Source organism: Mytilus galloprovincialis, chromosome 7 (genome assembly GCF_965363235.1).
Source record: "Mytilus galloprovincialis chromosome 7, xbMytGall1.hap1.1, whole genome shotgun sequence".
In the NCBI taxonomy this organism is placed as follows: domain Eukaryota; kingdom Metazoa; phylum Mollusca; class Bivalvia; order Mytilida; family Mytilidae; genus Mytilus; species Mytilus galloprovincialis.
The window spans coordinates 34,329,928-34,344,538 of record NC_134844.1 but is presented as its reverse complement, the minus strand read 5'-3'; positions in this window follow the sequence as shown (position 1 = coordinate 34,344,538).

Genomic DNA, 14,611 nt, shown 5'->3' with positions numbered 1-14,611 from the left:
GTTATTTATAGAAACGGCGGTCGGTAATTCATTGTTTTTAGATACACAAAAAACAGAGCATCAAGCTATGTTTGTAGTACGTTTGTCTTTCATTAACATGTTTATGAAAGGTATTAACAAAAATACTGCATCCTACCTAAAGTCTAAACTTTTCAATAAACGTTTAAGATTTATCCGAGTACTCGCGAGTACTCGAGTATCATGTCCGAGTATCCGAGTATTAAATTTCAGATCTTTTGACATCCCTACTTATTGCAGTTGTTTCCTATAGTATGATCGTTCTAATTTTAATACTGAATAAGGGTTTTGACCTCAATTTTACTAAACATAGAAAAAGATAGTGCGAGTAGGGCATTCGTGTACTATGGACACATTCTTGATTTTGAATGTTTGCTCTTAGATGGTAATGGATGTTGTGCAAATGTTTGTATTATCATAATTTGTAGAGGATCATACAGCCCGACCAAAATAGAATTTAAGTGAAGACAAATGACTTCTTTTCGTATAAATAAAGCGATTTCTGCTTTTAGACCCATTATACAGCCCGTAACAGAGTAGTGATTGAAATCGCGTTTCTTTACCGTCAAAATAAGTTAGTTATCGACAAACTTATTTCAGAAGTGACATAATTTAATTTTCTTCATCGACAAAATATTTCATGTCCAACGTGTAAGATTTCATTGTTTTAGTCGAAGTTTTTTTAACACAGTAAAACATTTTTTATAATCAACCTCTGTCATTGGCATTTTCATTTTAACGGTAAAGATAATGTTTCTCAATGTAGATATTATATACTGCTTGCACTCTGAATATTTATGGGATTCAACACTGTAATAGTTTTTCTTTCGTCTAATACAGAATACCCCATATCTTTTCTTTTTCATACCTAACTGTTTATTATGTCCCCGGGATTATTCCAATCATACATTGTTGCAATACCGACATGCTTGTACTTTGTCGCAGAAAAAAACTGAAATGAATTTCCTTCAAATCGAAGTAAAAATATATATGACATATGACAAATATGATATTGAGGCTATACAAGATGGACGTGTTTTTTTGTTGTTGTCAGAAAATGTAGTGAAAACATCTGTTTATTATATGAATAACATTCTTAAAGATACAAACAGTAGAAGTATAAAAGGTATATTTGCATTCAACACTTATGCCCAGATACAAAAATCAGCCTTATCAGAGCTCAAGACAGAGACAGAGGTACAGTTCATCAGAAACTGAGAGTGACTCTAATCGGCCAAATGCAAAACGAATGAAACCTAAATCATATTCTTTGCCAATAAACCTAACTATGTCTTCCAATCCAGAGAAAACCTCTTCCCAGCCTCAGCCTGATTACACGATATCCAATAATGACCTTTATGAGTTAATGATGACAATTAAACAAAATCAAGATTTTCTGAGAATGTCTCTCGAACAGAGAATTACAAACATGGAAATAAAATTTACAGACGAAATAAAGATGAATATGAAAACATTAAAAGATGAAATGTCATTAGAATTCGCCCAGGTTGATAACAAAATAAAGGAATTAGAAATTAAGATGTCTAATTATGAATTAAATCAACAAGCTACTGTCAATACACAATCGACCGTCATCGAGAAAAGTGTTCAGTCAAAACTTGTATTTAAAAACATTAAATCCGATGGTGTAGATACCGATGGCCTGAAGACATATATTACCGAACTGTTAAATGCTTTAGGATTAGAATTTAGTGTAGTCAACGCTCAACGGATCGGTAATCCTAATAACGGACTGTTAACGCGGGCAATACATCACGTCCGAAACAAGTCATTGTCACATTCGCAGACGAAAAGCAACGCATAGACGTCCTGAAGAACAAAAGAAAATTAAAAGACATTGATGGGTACAAAAACATCTATATAGAAACAGACCGCTCGCGACAAGAAAGAATGCATGAAGCAAACATGAGACAAATAATTAAATCTATTCCAGCGCTCCAATTCAAGGGCGGACGTGTAACTCAGAAAACAAATTAACATTTAAGCCAGTCAAATAGTAACGATGCTAAATTAAACATAGCTAGTTGGAATTGTAATGGTTGGTATATGACACGACAAAATGATGATAGTCGAAATTTAAGGGAAAATATTTTAACGGCAATGAACTATGATATAGTTGGAATTTGCGAAAGTCATTTGAGAAATGATCAAAGTTTAATTCTAGAAGGTTTTAAATGGATTGGAAATAATAGAAAACTAATTTCAAACAAGGCATGGCGTGGAAGTGGGGGAATCGGATTTTTAGTAAAAAACTCAGTTTATGACAATTTTGAAGTGGATATTCTAGATGATAGTAGAGATGACATCTTATGGATTTATTTAAAAGGCAAGCATGACCCAGATCTATGTATATATTTATGCGTGTGCTATTTACAACCCGAACGATCATGTAGAGGTAACATTGCACAGGAGTTTTATGACTATCTTCTTTCTCAAATGTACCTGTATAGTTCTGAGAATCCGATTTTTATTTGCGGTGACTTTAATGGGCGAGTTGGAGGTCTTCAGGATTTTAATGACTCACTAGATCATCTACCTTCACGCCAACCTATAGACGACACACGGAATGCATTTGGTGATTTCTTATTAGACTTTTTGAAGGACTCAAAATGTTGCATGTCAAATGGGCGTGGGGATCCCTCAAAGGACGATTATACGTATGTTTCACCAATCGGGAAATCAGTAGTTGACTATATGATTGTTCCATACACAGTACTTCCGAATGTTTGTAACTTTGAAGTAAAACTGATTTCTTCCTTGTTAATTGATTATGACATCCAACTAGCAACGAACTCACGAATACCGGATCACTCAATATTAACTTGTACACTAAATATCTCGGAATATGAAAGAATCCGCAACGAAAGGCTTAATAGATGTGAAACTAGCTCTAAAGGTATGAAATATCAATCTACACGTAAATATAATGTTTCCGCAATACCACAAGGTTTATTCGCGAGTGAGCGATGCACAAGATGTCTTGAACATGTGGTTGACTCAATACTTGATGTTCGTAACATTGGCGGAAGAATAAACACTATTTATGAAACCCTCATTGACGCCCTTCACAATGAAATGGACGACAACATGGACTACATAGACTTCACACCAAGCTCTAACAAACGCAAACGACGAAACACAAAGCCATACTGGAACAACGAATTACGAGACTTATTAATAATTACGCACAAAGCAGAGAAAAACTATTTACATTTTAAAGGAGACAGGCGACTGAAGAACAATTTGAAAAACACATTTAAAGAAAAAAGGCGACAATTTGACAAACGTTTACGCCAGGAAGAACGGAAATATAAAGCTCAGAGACTTAATAATATTAAAACACTTAACCGTACTAATCCAAAAGAGTTCTGGCGGGAAGTAAATAAACTTGGTCCGGGAAAAGCTAATACAAATATCGATAGCGTGATAATGGATGATGGAAGTGTCTCTAGTAACCCAAATGATATTTTGTCTAGATGGAAGTCGGAATATTCAAAACTCTTTTCCAGCGAGATCCAGCAAGCCGACTCTGGATTTATTGAGCAAATACAGCAATTAAACGAACAGTTTGAACATGAATATGAAGCTCTCAATCCTTCTACCGAAACAATTGATACGGATTTACAACTCATGAACGATCCGATCTCACTGGAAGAAACAAAACGTGCATTGCAAAGTTTGAAGAATGGCAAAGCAGTTGGAATCGACAACATCCCCAATGAAATTTTAAAAAGTAACAATTTGACTTCTATTCTTCATGAGTTATATAACGTTTGCTTCTTACATGGTGTAGTACCTGATATGTGGTGTCAAAGCATTATTTGTCCGATATTAAAGAACGGAAAGGATTATCGTGACCCGTTGGGATATAGAGGCATAAGTCTAATGTCAACTGTGGCTAAAGTTTTTAGTCAAATAATGAACGAAAGACTTGTAAGATATCTCGAGAACAACAATTTACTGAGCGAAGAACAAAATGGATTTAGGCGTCTAAGGTCATGTCTTGATCATATTTATTCTTTGTGCACAATTCTGCGAAATAGAAAACTGATGAATTTGGATACATTCTTATGTTTTGTCGACTTTAGTAAAGCGTTTGACTCGGTCAACCACACTATCTTGTGGAATAAACTTTTAAGTTCAGGAATATCTGGGAATATTTTCAAAACGATCAGATGTCTTTATTCAAAACTAAAAGTTGCTGTCCGATTATCGCCTGGTATACTCACGGAATGGTTCTCAATAGATTCTGGTGTTCGTCAAGGTGACAACCTCGCTCCGACACTTTTCGCTTTATTCATATACAGCTTAGTGCCAGAGATTAACAATCTATCTTATGGAGTTCCAATTGGAAATGATATGGTCAGTTGCTTACTGTATGCAGATGATATTGTGTTTATATCTGAAAGTGTTCATGGTTTACAAACTCAGCTGGAAACTCTACATAAATGGATAAAGTTAAACTGTTTACATGTCAATATTGATAAAACGAAGATCATGCATATTCGGAAAGCTTCCGCCACTAGATGTGACTCAGAATTTATGCTTGGAAATACCCGGATTGATTTCGCAAATAAATACCGCTATCTAGGCTTAATGATATCCGAAGATATGGACTACGCTGTTTCTGTGAAAAAGCTCTCAACAGCAGCTAGTAGAGCGCTTGGATCACTTACCTCAAAATACATTCATATGGGTAATATGGACTTTGCTACATATACAAAGATATTCGAAAATACGGTTATCCCTGTAATGGACTATGCGTCAGGGGTGTGGGGATCAAAGCGTTTTGATGTACTTGAAAGACTCCAGTATAGAGCAATCCGAACTTTCTTGGGTGTTGGAAAAACCTCGCCGATTCCAGCAATAACAGGTGATATGGGATGGACTTCTATACTGATAAACAATCAATGTAATATAGTTCGTTTATGGTGTAGACTTATGAAATTGCCTGATTTCAGGATCAGTCGTAAAGTATTCCTTTGGGATATCGACCTTTCCGCACGCTACAAGAACACCTGGTTCAACAGTGTTAAAACAATATTGAACAATAGTGGTCTATCAGCCTTAATTAATTGTACAAACAACCACGATACGATCTCAACAAAATCCGTAATTGAATCCGTTAAAACTAAACTGGTAGATACTTTTAAAAGTGAATGGATTATTAATGTTCAGAACATGCCAAAACTAAGAACATACAAGTTACTTAAGATCGAATTTTGTACTGAACCGTATGTTAAAAAGTTTTTGTCCAGAAAACAACGATCGAGTATAGCTAGAATTCGATGCGGTACACTACCTTTAGAAGTCGAACGAGGTCGATATCGAAATATTCCAGCCGACCGGAGAATCTGTAAAGTGTGCAACTCCAATGTGACTGAAGATGAAATCCACTTTTTGTTTTTGTGTAACCGTTACTCTGTTAGAAGGAATGAACTCAGACGAGAACTCATCTCAGTTGAATTTGACTCCCCAGAAGAAACACTAAAAGAACTGTTAATCAGCAACCCGAAAACGTTGGCAAACTTTATCATAGACTGTTTAAGGATAAGACAAGACGTTATATAAATATTTTTACTTTAACAAAACTACACGACGTAAAAACTGTAAAACTTAATATTTTATATCAAATCAAATGTAGCTATACATGTATAATAATGTTTTAAAATGACAGTGCTTCGTAAGCCTATAAGGCTGGCTGAAAATAACAATGTTCATATCATATGTATTATATAATGGCAATTCAGGTTGCACTTTAATAAATTATTTATTCATTCATTCATATAAATGTACCCTTTAACATTTGAAATGTTGAAGACAAAATTGCTCTAAATCTTAAGTTATTGACGAATATTTGAAATTTAAACCTCTATAAGATGTGATGTACGGCATTTCATTTTATCATTGGTAATGATCCATATCTGACAGAGAAGAAATATTCATAATTCTCAGAAAGTTCTCGTAAATATTGTTAGATACCACTAATCGTTCCAACAATCAATACAAAAGAGACAAACAGGGGAAAAATATGAAAATGAAAAGATATGACTTAAGTGTTAGCATGTTCAGGGAGACGGCACTCAATTTGCAAAAAAATAATTGATGTTTTAAGGACTGTAGAGGTCTCCACAGGTTTTCAACAAGGGTTGAAAACCTTGAATATGAAAGCCTCGAAATCCATGATACTTTGTCTGTGCGGTAGTTATATCTACAAAATCCAATCATGAACACAACATATAATACCTGTATATTCATACATGTATATTTATATATTGGGAATTTATTTTTGCTTCCAAACAGAATTATTAGGTTATGTATAAGTGCCTCCGTTCACTGCACAATTGTAAATTGTCTTCCTAAAGACCAGCAAAAATAAATGGCACAGGTTCACGTAGTCATAAAAAAAGTCGTATAATTTACGTTATCGAACAAAAAAGTCAGAAATACGGAATATTATATGTGAATTTCGTTTCCCCTACATGCTTCAAAAGTCAAAGAAAAATGTTTTCCCCGATACAAACGTTTGAAGAACCAGCTTTGTGTAACCTTTAGACAAATTCGACTGTATATAAGGAAGTTAATATGTTAACTCTGATTTGAAATTATCTTTTAGAACTTTTTTAGTAATTGCGAACCTATGTTGTTTATGGGTGATAGGTGAAATGTTGCATGATCCCTCAAAATGACAGCAAGCGGAGTTTTCCGGACGATTTTTATTTGTACACTGCTAAAAACTGTCAGGTCCTAGCCATGGTATATTTTGGAGAATTTTTTTTTACTGATTTTTACTAAACAAATTATTCTCTGTGTGTGCCATTGCAAGAAATAGTTTTGCTCGTTATTTTGTCATATAAAAAGAAAACTCTCAACAAAATTTTCCTGTTTAAACTGTACTAGAAAAAAGTTTGGCATGTGAAACGGACGAAGACATATTCTAACAGAAGTAAAAATACCAGTCCCTTTTGTGTATACATTTGAGAAAACATTTCAAAGTTATTGATTACATTCAAATCCATCACACATACGGTACACATTGTAGTCCGAAAAAATAAAGGACTTCATTCCTATCAAACACCTTTTTAATTGTTCATCACTATATTTCTTTTAGTTTGGAGTAAAATTGTAAAGGAAATAATACTATCAATACGTATGTTTCACCAATCGGGAAATCAGTAGTTGACTATATGATTGTTCCATACACAGTACTTCCGAATGTTTGTAACTTTGAAGTAAAACTGATTTCTTCCTTGTTAATTGATTATGACATCCAACTAGCAACGAACTCACGAATACCGGATCACTCAATATTAACTTGTACACTAAATATCTCGGAATATGAAAGAATCCGCAACGAAAGGCTTAATAGATGTGAAACTAGCTCTAAAGGTATGAAATATCAATCTACACGTAAATATAATGTTTCCGCAATACCACAAGGTTTATTCGCGAGTGAGCGATGCACAAGATGTCTTGAACATGTGGTTGACTCAATACTTGATGTTCGTAACATTGGCGGAAGAATAAACACTATTTATGAAACCCTCATTGACGCCCTTCACAATGAAATGGACGACAACATGGACTACATAGACTTCACACCAAGCTCTAACAAACGCAAACGACGAAACACAAAGCCATACTGGAACAACGAATTACGAGACTTATTAATAATTACGCACAAAGCAGAGAAAAACTATTTACATTTTAAAGGAGACAGGCGACTGAAGAACAATTTGAAAAACACATTTAAAGAAAAAAGGCGACAATTTGACAAACGTTTACGCCAGGAAGAACGGAAATATAAAGCTCAGAGACTTAATAATATTAAAACACTTAACCGTACTAATCCAAAAGAGTTCTGGCGGGAAGTAAATAAACTTGGTCCGGGAAAAGCTAATACAAATATCGATAGCGTGATAATGGATGATGGAAGTGTCTCTAGTAACCCAAATGATATTTTGTCTAGATGGAAGTCGGAATATTCAAAACTCTTTTCCAGCGAGATCCAGCAAGCCGACTCTGGATTTATTGAGCAAATACAGCAATTAAACGAACAGTTTGAACATGAATATGAAGCTCTCAATCCTTCTACCGAAACAATTGATACGGATTTACAACTCATGAACGATCCGATCTCACTGGAAGAAACAAAACGTGCATTGCAAAGTTTGAAGAATGGCAAAGCAGTTGGAATCGACAACATCCCCAATGAAATTTTAAAAAGTAACAATTTGACTTCTATTCTTCATGAGTTATATAACGTTTGCTTCTTACATGGTGTAGTACCTGATATGTGGTGTCAAAGCATTATTTGTCCGATATTAAAGAACGGAAAGGATTATCGTGACCCGTTGGGATATAGAGGCATAAGTCTAATGTCAACTGTGGCTAAAGTTTTTAGTCAAATAATGAACGAAAGACTTGTAAGATATCTCGAGAACAACAATTTACTGAGCGAAGAACAAAATGGATTTAGGCGTCTAAGGTCATGTCTTGATCATATTTATTCTTTGTGCACAATTCTGCGAAATAGAAAACTGATGAATTTGGATACATTCTTATGTTTTGTCGACTTTAGTAAAGCGTTTGACTCGGTCAACCACACTATCTTGTGGAATAAACTTTTAAGTTCAGGAATATCTGGGAATATTTTCAAAACGATCAGATGTCTTTATTCAAAACTAAAAGTTGCTGTCCGATTATCGCCTGGTATACTCACGGAATGGTTCTCAATAGATTCTGGTGTTCGTCAAGGTGACAACCTCGCTCCGACACTTTTCGCTTTATTCATATACAGCTTAGTGCCAGAGATTAACAATCTATCTTATGGAGTTCCAATTGGAAATGATATGGTCAGTTGCTTACTGTATGCAGATGATATTGTGTTTATATCTGAAAGTGTTCATGGTTTACAAACTCAGCTGGAAACTCTACATAAATGGATAAAGTTAAACTGTTTACATGTCAATATTGATAAAACGAAGATCATGCATATTCGGAAAGCTTCCGCCACTAGATGTGACTCAGAATTTATGCTTGGAAATACCCGGATTGATTTCGCAAATAAATACCGCTATCTAGGCTTAATGATATCCGAAGATATGGACTACGCTGTTTCTGTGAAAAAGCTCTCAACAGCAGCTAGTAGAGCGCTTGGATCACTTACCTCAAAATACATTCATATGGGTAATATGGACTTTGCTACATATACAAAGATATTCGAAAATACGGTTATCCCTGTAATGGACTATGCGTCAGGGGTGTGGGGATCAAAGCGTTTTGATGTACTTGAAAGACTCCAGTATAGAGCAATCCGAACTTTCTTGGGTGTTGGAAAAACCTCGCCGATTCCAGCAATAACAGGTGATATGGGATGGACTTCTATACTGATAAACAATCAATGTAATATAGTTCGTTTATGGTGTAGACTTATGAAATTGCCTGATTTCAGGATCAGTCGTAAAGTATTCCTTTGGGATATCGACCTTTCCGCACGCTACAAGAACACCTGGTTCAACAGTGTTAAAACAATATTGAACAATAGTGGTCTATCAGCCTTAATTAATTGTACAAACAACCACGATACGATCTCAACAAAATCCGTAATTGAATCCGTTAAAACTAAACTGGTAGATACTTTTAAAAGTGAATGGATTATTAATGTTCAGAACATGCCAAAACTAAGAACATACAAGTTACTTAAGATCGAATTTTGTACTGAACCGTATGTTAAAAAGTTTTTGTCCAGAAAACAACGATCGAGTATAGCTAGAATTCGATGCGGTACACTACCTTTAGAAGTCGAACGAGGTCGATATCGAAATATTCCAGCCGACCGGAGAATCTGTAAAGTGTGCAACTCCAATGTGACTGAAGATGAAATCCACTTTTTGTTTTTGTGTAACCGTTACTCTGTTAGAAGGAATGAACTCAGACGAGAACTCATCTCAGTTGAATTTGACTCCCCAGAAGAAACACTAAAAGAACTGTTAATCAGCAACCCGAAAACGTTGGCAAACTTTATCATAGACTGTTTAAGGATAAGACAAGACGTTATATAAATATTTTTACTTTAACAAAACTACACGACGTAAAAACTGTAAAACTTAATATTTTATATCAAATCAAATGTAGCTATACATGTATAATAATGTTTTAAAATGACAGTGCTTCGTAAGCCTATAAGGCTGGCTGAAAATAACAATGTTCATATCATATGTATTATATAAAGGCAATTCAGGTTGCACTTTAATAAATTATTTATTCATTCATTCATATAAATGTACCCTTTAACATTTGAAATGTTGAAGACAAAATTGCTCTAAATCTTAAGTTATTGACGAATATTTGAAATTTAAACCTCTATAAGATGTGATGTACGGCATTTCATTTTATCATTGGTAATGATCCATATCTGACAGAGAAGAAATATTCATAATTCTCAGAAAGTTCTCGTAAATATTGTTAGATACCACTAATCGTTCCAACAATCAATACAAAAGAGACAAACAGGGGAAAAATATGAAAATGAAAAGATATGACTTAAGTGTTAGCATGTTCAGGGAGACGGCACTCAATTTGCAAAAAAATAATTGATGTTTTAAGGACTGTAGAGGTCTCCACAGGTTTTCAACAAGGGTTGAAAACCTTGAATATGAAAGCCTCGAAATCCATGATACTTTGTCTGTGCGGTAGTTATATCTACAAAATCCAATCATGAACACAACATATAATACCTGTATATTCATACATGTATATTTATATATTGGGAATTTATTTTTGCTTCCAAACAGAATTATTAGGTTATGTATAAGTGCCTCCGTTCACTGCACAATTGTAAATTGTCTTCCTAAAGACCAGCAAAAATAAATGGCACAGGTTCACGTAGTCATAAAAAAAGTCGTATAATTTACGTTATCGAACAAAAAAGTCAGAAATACGGAATATTATATGTGAATTTCGTTTCCCCTACATGCTTCAAAAGTCAAAGAAAAATGTTTTCCCCGATACAAACGTTTGAAGAACCAGCTTTGTGTAACCTTTAGACAAATTCGACTGTATATAAGGAAGTTAATATGTTAACTCTGATTTGAAATTATCTTTTAGAACTTTTTTAGTAATTGCGAACCTATGTTGTTTATGGGTGATAGGTGAAATGTTGCATGATCCCTCAAAATGACAGCAAGCGGAGTTTTCCGGACGATTTTTATTTGTACACTGCTAAAAACTGTCAGGTCCTAGCCATGGTATATTTTGGAGAATTTTTTTTTACTGATTTTTACTAAACAAATTATTCTCTGTGTGTGCCATTGCAAGAAATAGTTTTGCTCGTTATTTTGTCATATAAAAAGAAAACTCTCAACAAAATTTTCCTGTTTAAACTGTACTAGAAAAAAGTTTGGCATGTGAAACGGACGAAGACATATTCTAACAGAAGTAAAAATACCAGTCCCTTTTGTGTATACATTTGAGAAAACATTTCAAAGTTATTGATTACATTCAAATCCATCACACATACGGTACACATTGTAGTCCGAAAAAATAAAGGACTTCATTCCTATCAAACACCTTTTTAATTGTTCATCACTATATTTCTTTTAGTTTGGGGTAAAATTGTAAAGGAAATAATACTATCAAGACGTCCTTCCATAAATCTTTTTTTTCTGTTCTGACTAAAGAAATGACTACTCTTCGCCCAATCGAAATGGTGCATGGACATATTTTGTTTCATATTATTAGAATTATTTTCAATATTATCGGTATTAAACTTGATTATCGTTACATGAAAGTTAGTCAGCATTGTCAATCTTTTTAACGTTAAAGTACCAATAGTTCGGTCACTACTCAATTAAGTTTGTCGATAACGTAGCTAATTTTGACGGTAAAGAAACATCAATTCGACCACTTCTCTGTTACGGGCTGTATCAGAGAAAGACACACAAGACATTAATAGGGAGCAAATATTTTTTATTGTTATTATTTGCTGTCTACTGAACTTTATTTGATTTCAGGTCATACGTATCCGGATCGTCTACAAGCTACAGAATTAACTGTTATCAGCAGAGAATCCTGTGCTCTCCAATGGGGCGACGACGATTTAAGTTCTGACAACACCAAACTGTGTGCTCAGGAGTATAGAAGAGATGTCTGTGATGTATGTTTTACCACATTTTATGTATTCTAGAATATATGTGTGTTTGTGTGCGCATTTATGTGTGTTTTAGTTATTCAAGATTATCGGCTAACAAAAACAGTCTGACATTGTTTAAATCTGATTTAATATGTTGCAAACGTGCATTATTTATTCTAATCTATATTTTCAACAGTGTTTATACATTGTTGCTCTGGTCTTAGTTTATTAACCATCTTAATAACCATCTGTTTGTCCTTTCCATTTTGAGCCTTGGCGTTGTCAGTTTATTTTCGATTTATGAGTTTGAATGTCCCTTTGGTATCTTTCGTCCTTCTTTTTTAACTGAAAACAAATTTTCATTTCTACTGGCATTTCTTTAAAATGATTCGTGTTAAATAACGAACTGTCATACCACATGTGACATAAGAAATCGTTATACAATTGATTACACAAAAGAAGCAACATACACAATAAGAAATAAATTTTTGGCAATAATTTCTATACAGAAAAAGTGTTATGTAATGCTTTTGCGATATTAAATCTGTTGATACCAAAAAGGTAGTCCATCGGTCACTAAACCGTTTATGCATTTTATCTGATTGTAAAATTATGGGTAAGTGTGAATTTGCATCGCGAGCGTTATTCATGCAAACAGGAGATACAACTTTTGACGCAAAAGATACGCTCTTATTATTTTGTTTTTATTTTGTGAGACAACAAAATCAAACCAAACGAAAACATAGAAAAGTATTTAGAGATTAAAGTAAATACTTTCCACGCATAAAGTGTCTTTTCAGTTTTCTATATTCTTTCCAAACTGTGAAATAAACACATTTTCTAGACACAATCAGCATTCAACAATAACATTTCAGAAAGAAAAGCAACATAACGAGGGGTGTTATCCTTCTAAGCTTTAAAAAACGACACATTAAACAATCAGTTGCAGGTCGTGAGTATGCATTTCGTAACTTTCTTTTGATGTAAATCACTTTTTGTTTATCTAGGCAGATAGTGGTGGACCTTTAGCTTGCCAGGCTGCTGATTTAACATATATACTTGTCGGGGCAACATCATATGGGCCGAAGGTTTGCAATGGAACATTGCCAGGTGTTTATACCCGAGTTTCTGCATACATCGATTGGATTGAAAAGACGAAGAGTAAAAAAGGAAAAGGAAAAAATAACACGAAAGGGAAGAAAGGGAAGAAAGATCAGAAAAACAACAAAAACAACAAAAACAACAATAACAAGAAGAATAAAAATTAATAAGTAATTGAAAATAAAATTTAGAGCATTTATTGCCTTATGTCATGGTCTTGAAGCCCACATCATAGTAAAACAAAAAACACAGAACAAATTAAATGTATATCACAATTTTTTGGCAGCCTGTGTTCGCAAACGCAATCAGTTCTTAAAAGGGTATAATGTGTAAGATGTTGATCCTGATACGCTAACCCTTCTAATTAATTAGTTGTAAGTGGCTTTGAACTTCGAGTACTAGTACTTTCAGATCTGTACTTTTTGTCTTTTTTGTTGCTGGGATGCACTAGTACCCGGCCATGTCCACTTGTTATTTGTAGTTTTTGTATTGTTATCCATCTGTTGAGTTAAGCATTTTTCAACTGATTTTTATAGTTTGTTCTTTTGTTCTACTGTTATTCCAATGAACCAGGTAAGGGGGTCTTGCTATCGTGTTTAACTCCGCAACATTCTGTATGTATGTGCCTGTCCCAAGTCAGGAGCCTGTATTTCAGTGGTTGTCGATTGTTTATGTGTTACTTATTTGTTTTTCTTTCATTTTTTGAACATACATAAGGCCAGTAGTTTACTCGTTTGAATTGTTTTACATTGTCATGTCGGGGCCTTATATAGCTGACTATGTGGCATGGGCTTTATTCATTGTTGAAGGCCGTAAGGTGATCTTTAGTTGTTAATTTCTGTGTCATTTGTTCTTGTGTGGAGAGTTGTCTCTTTTGCAATTATACCACATCTTCTTTTTTATAGCCCTAGCATTTGGTTATTTTTGTATACTTGTGACTCAATGAAAGACTAACTACAGCCAACTTACATCAAGTCTAATTTGAAGAGCATTTAAAACTAAGTTTATATATAGTTGACCGAAGTCAACCATGGTTTTTCTATGCCTGCAGATAAAACATTGTTAACTTTTAGAATTCTTGAACATTCTGTAAGAAGTTTGTTATGTATACATATGTTTTGGCTGCTTGATCCCAATTATTGTCACATTATCCTATAATGTTTATTTTGTTGCTTCCCCTATGTTGCCAATGTAAAGGCACTGTAAACAACTATTATACGAGTGGAAGGTAAAACAAGTAAAATCATAAAAATACGGAACTCCGAAGAATATTCAAAAAGGAAAGATCATAATCAAATGGCAAAATAAAAAGTTCAAACACATCAAACGAATAGATGA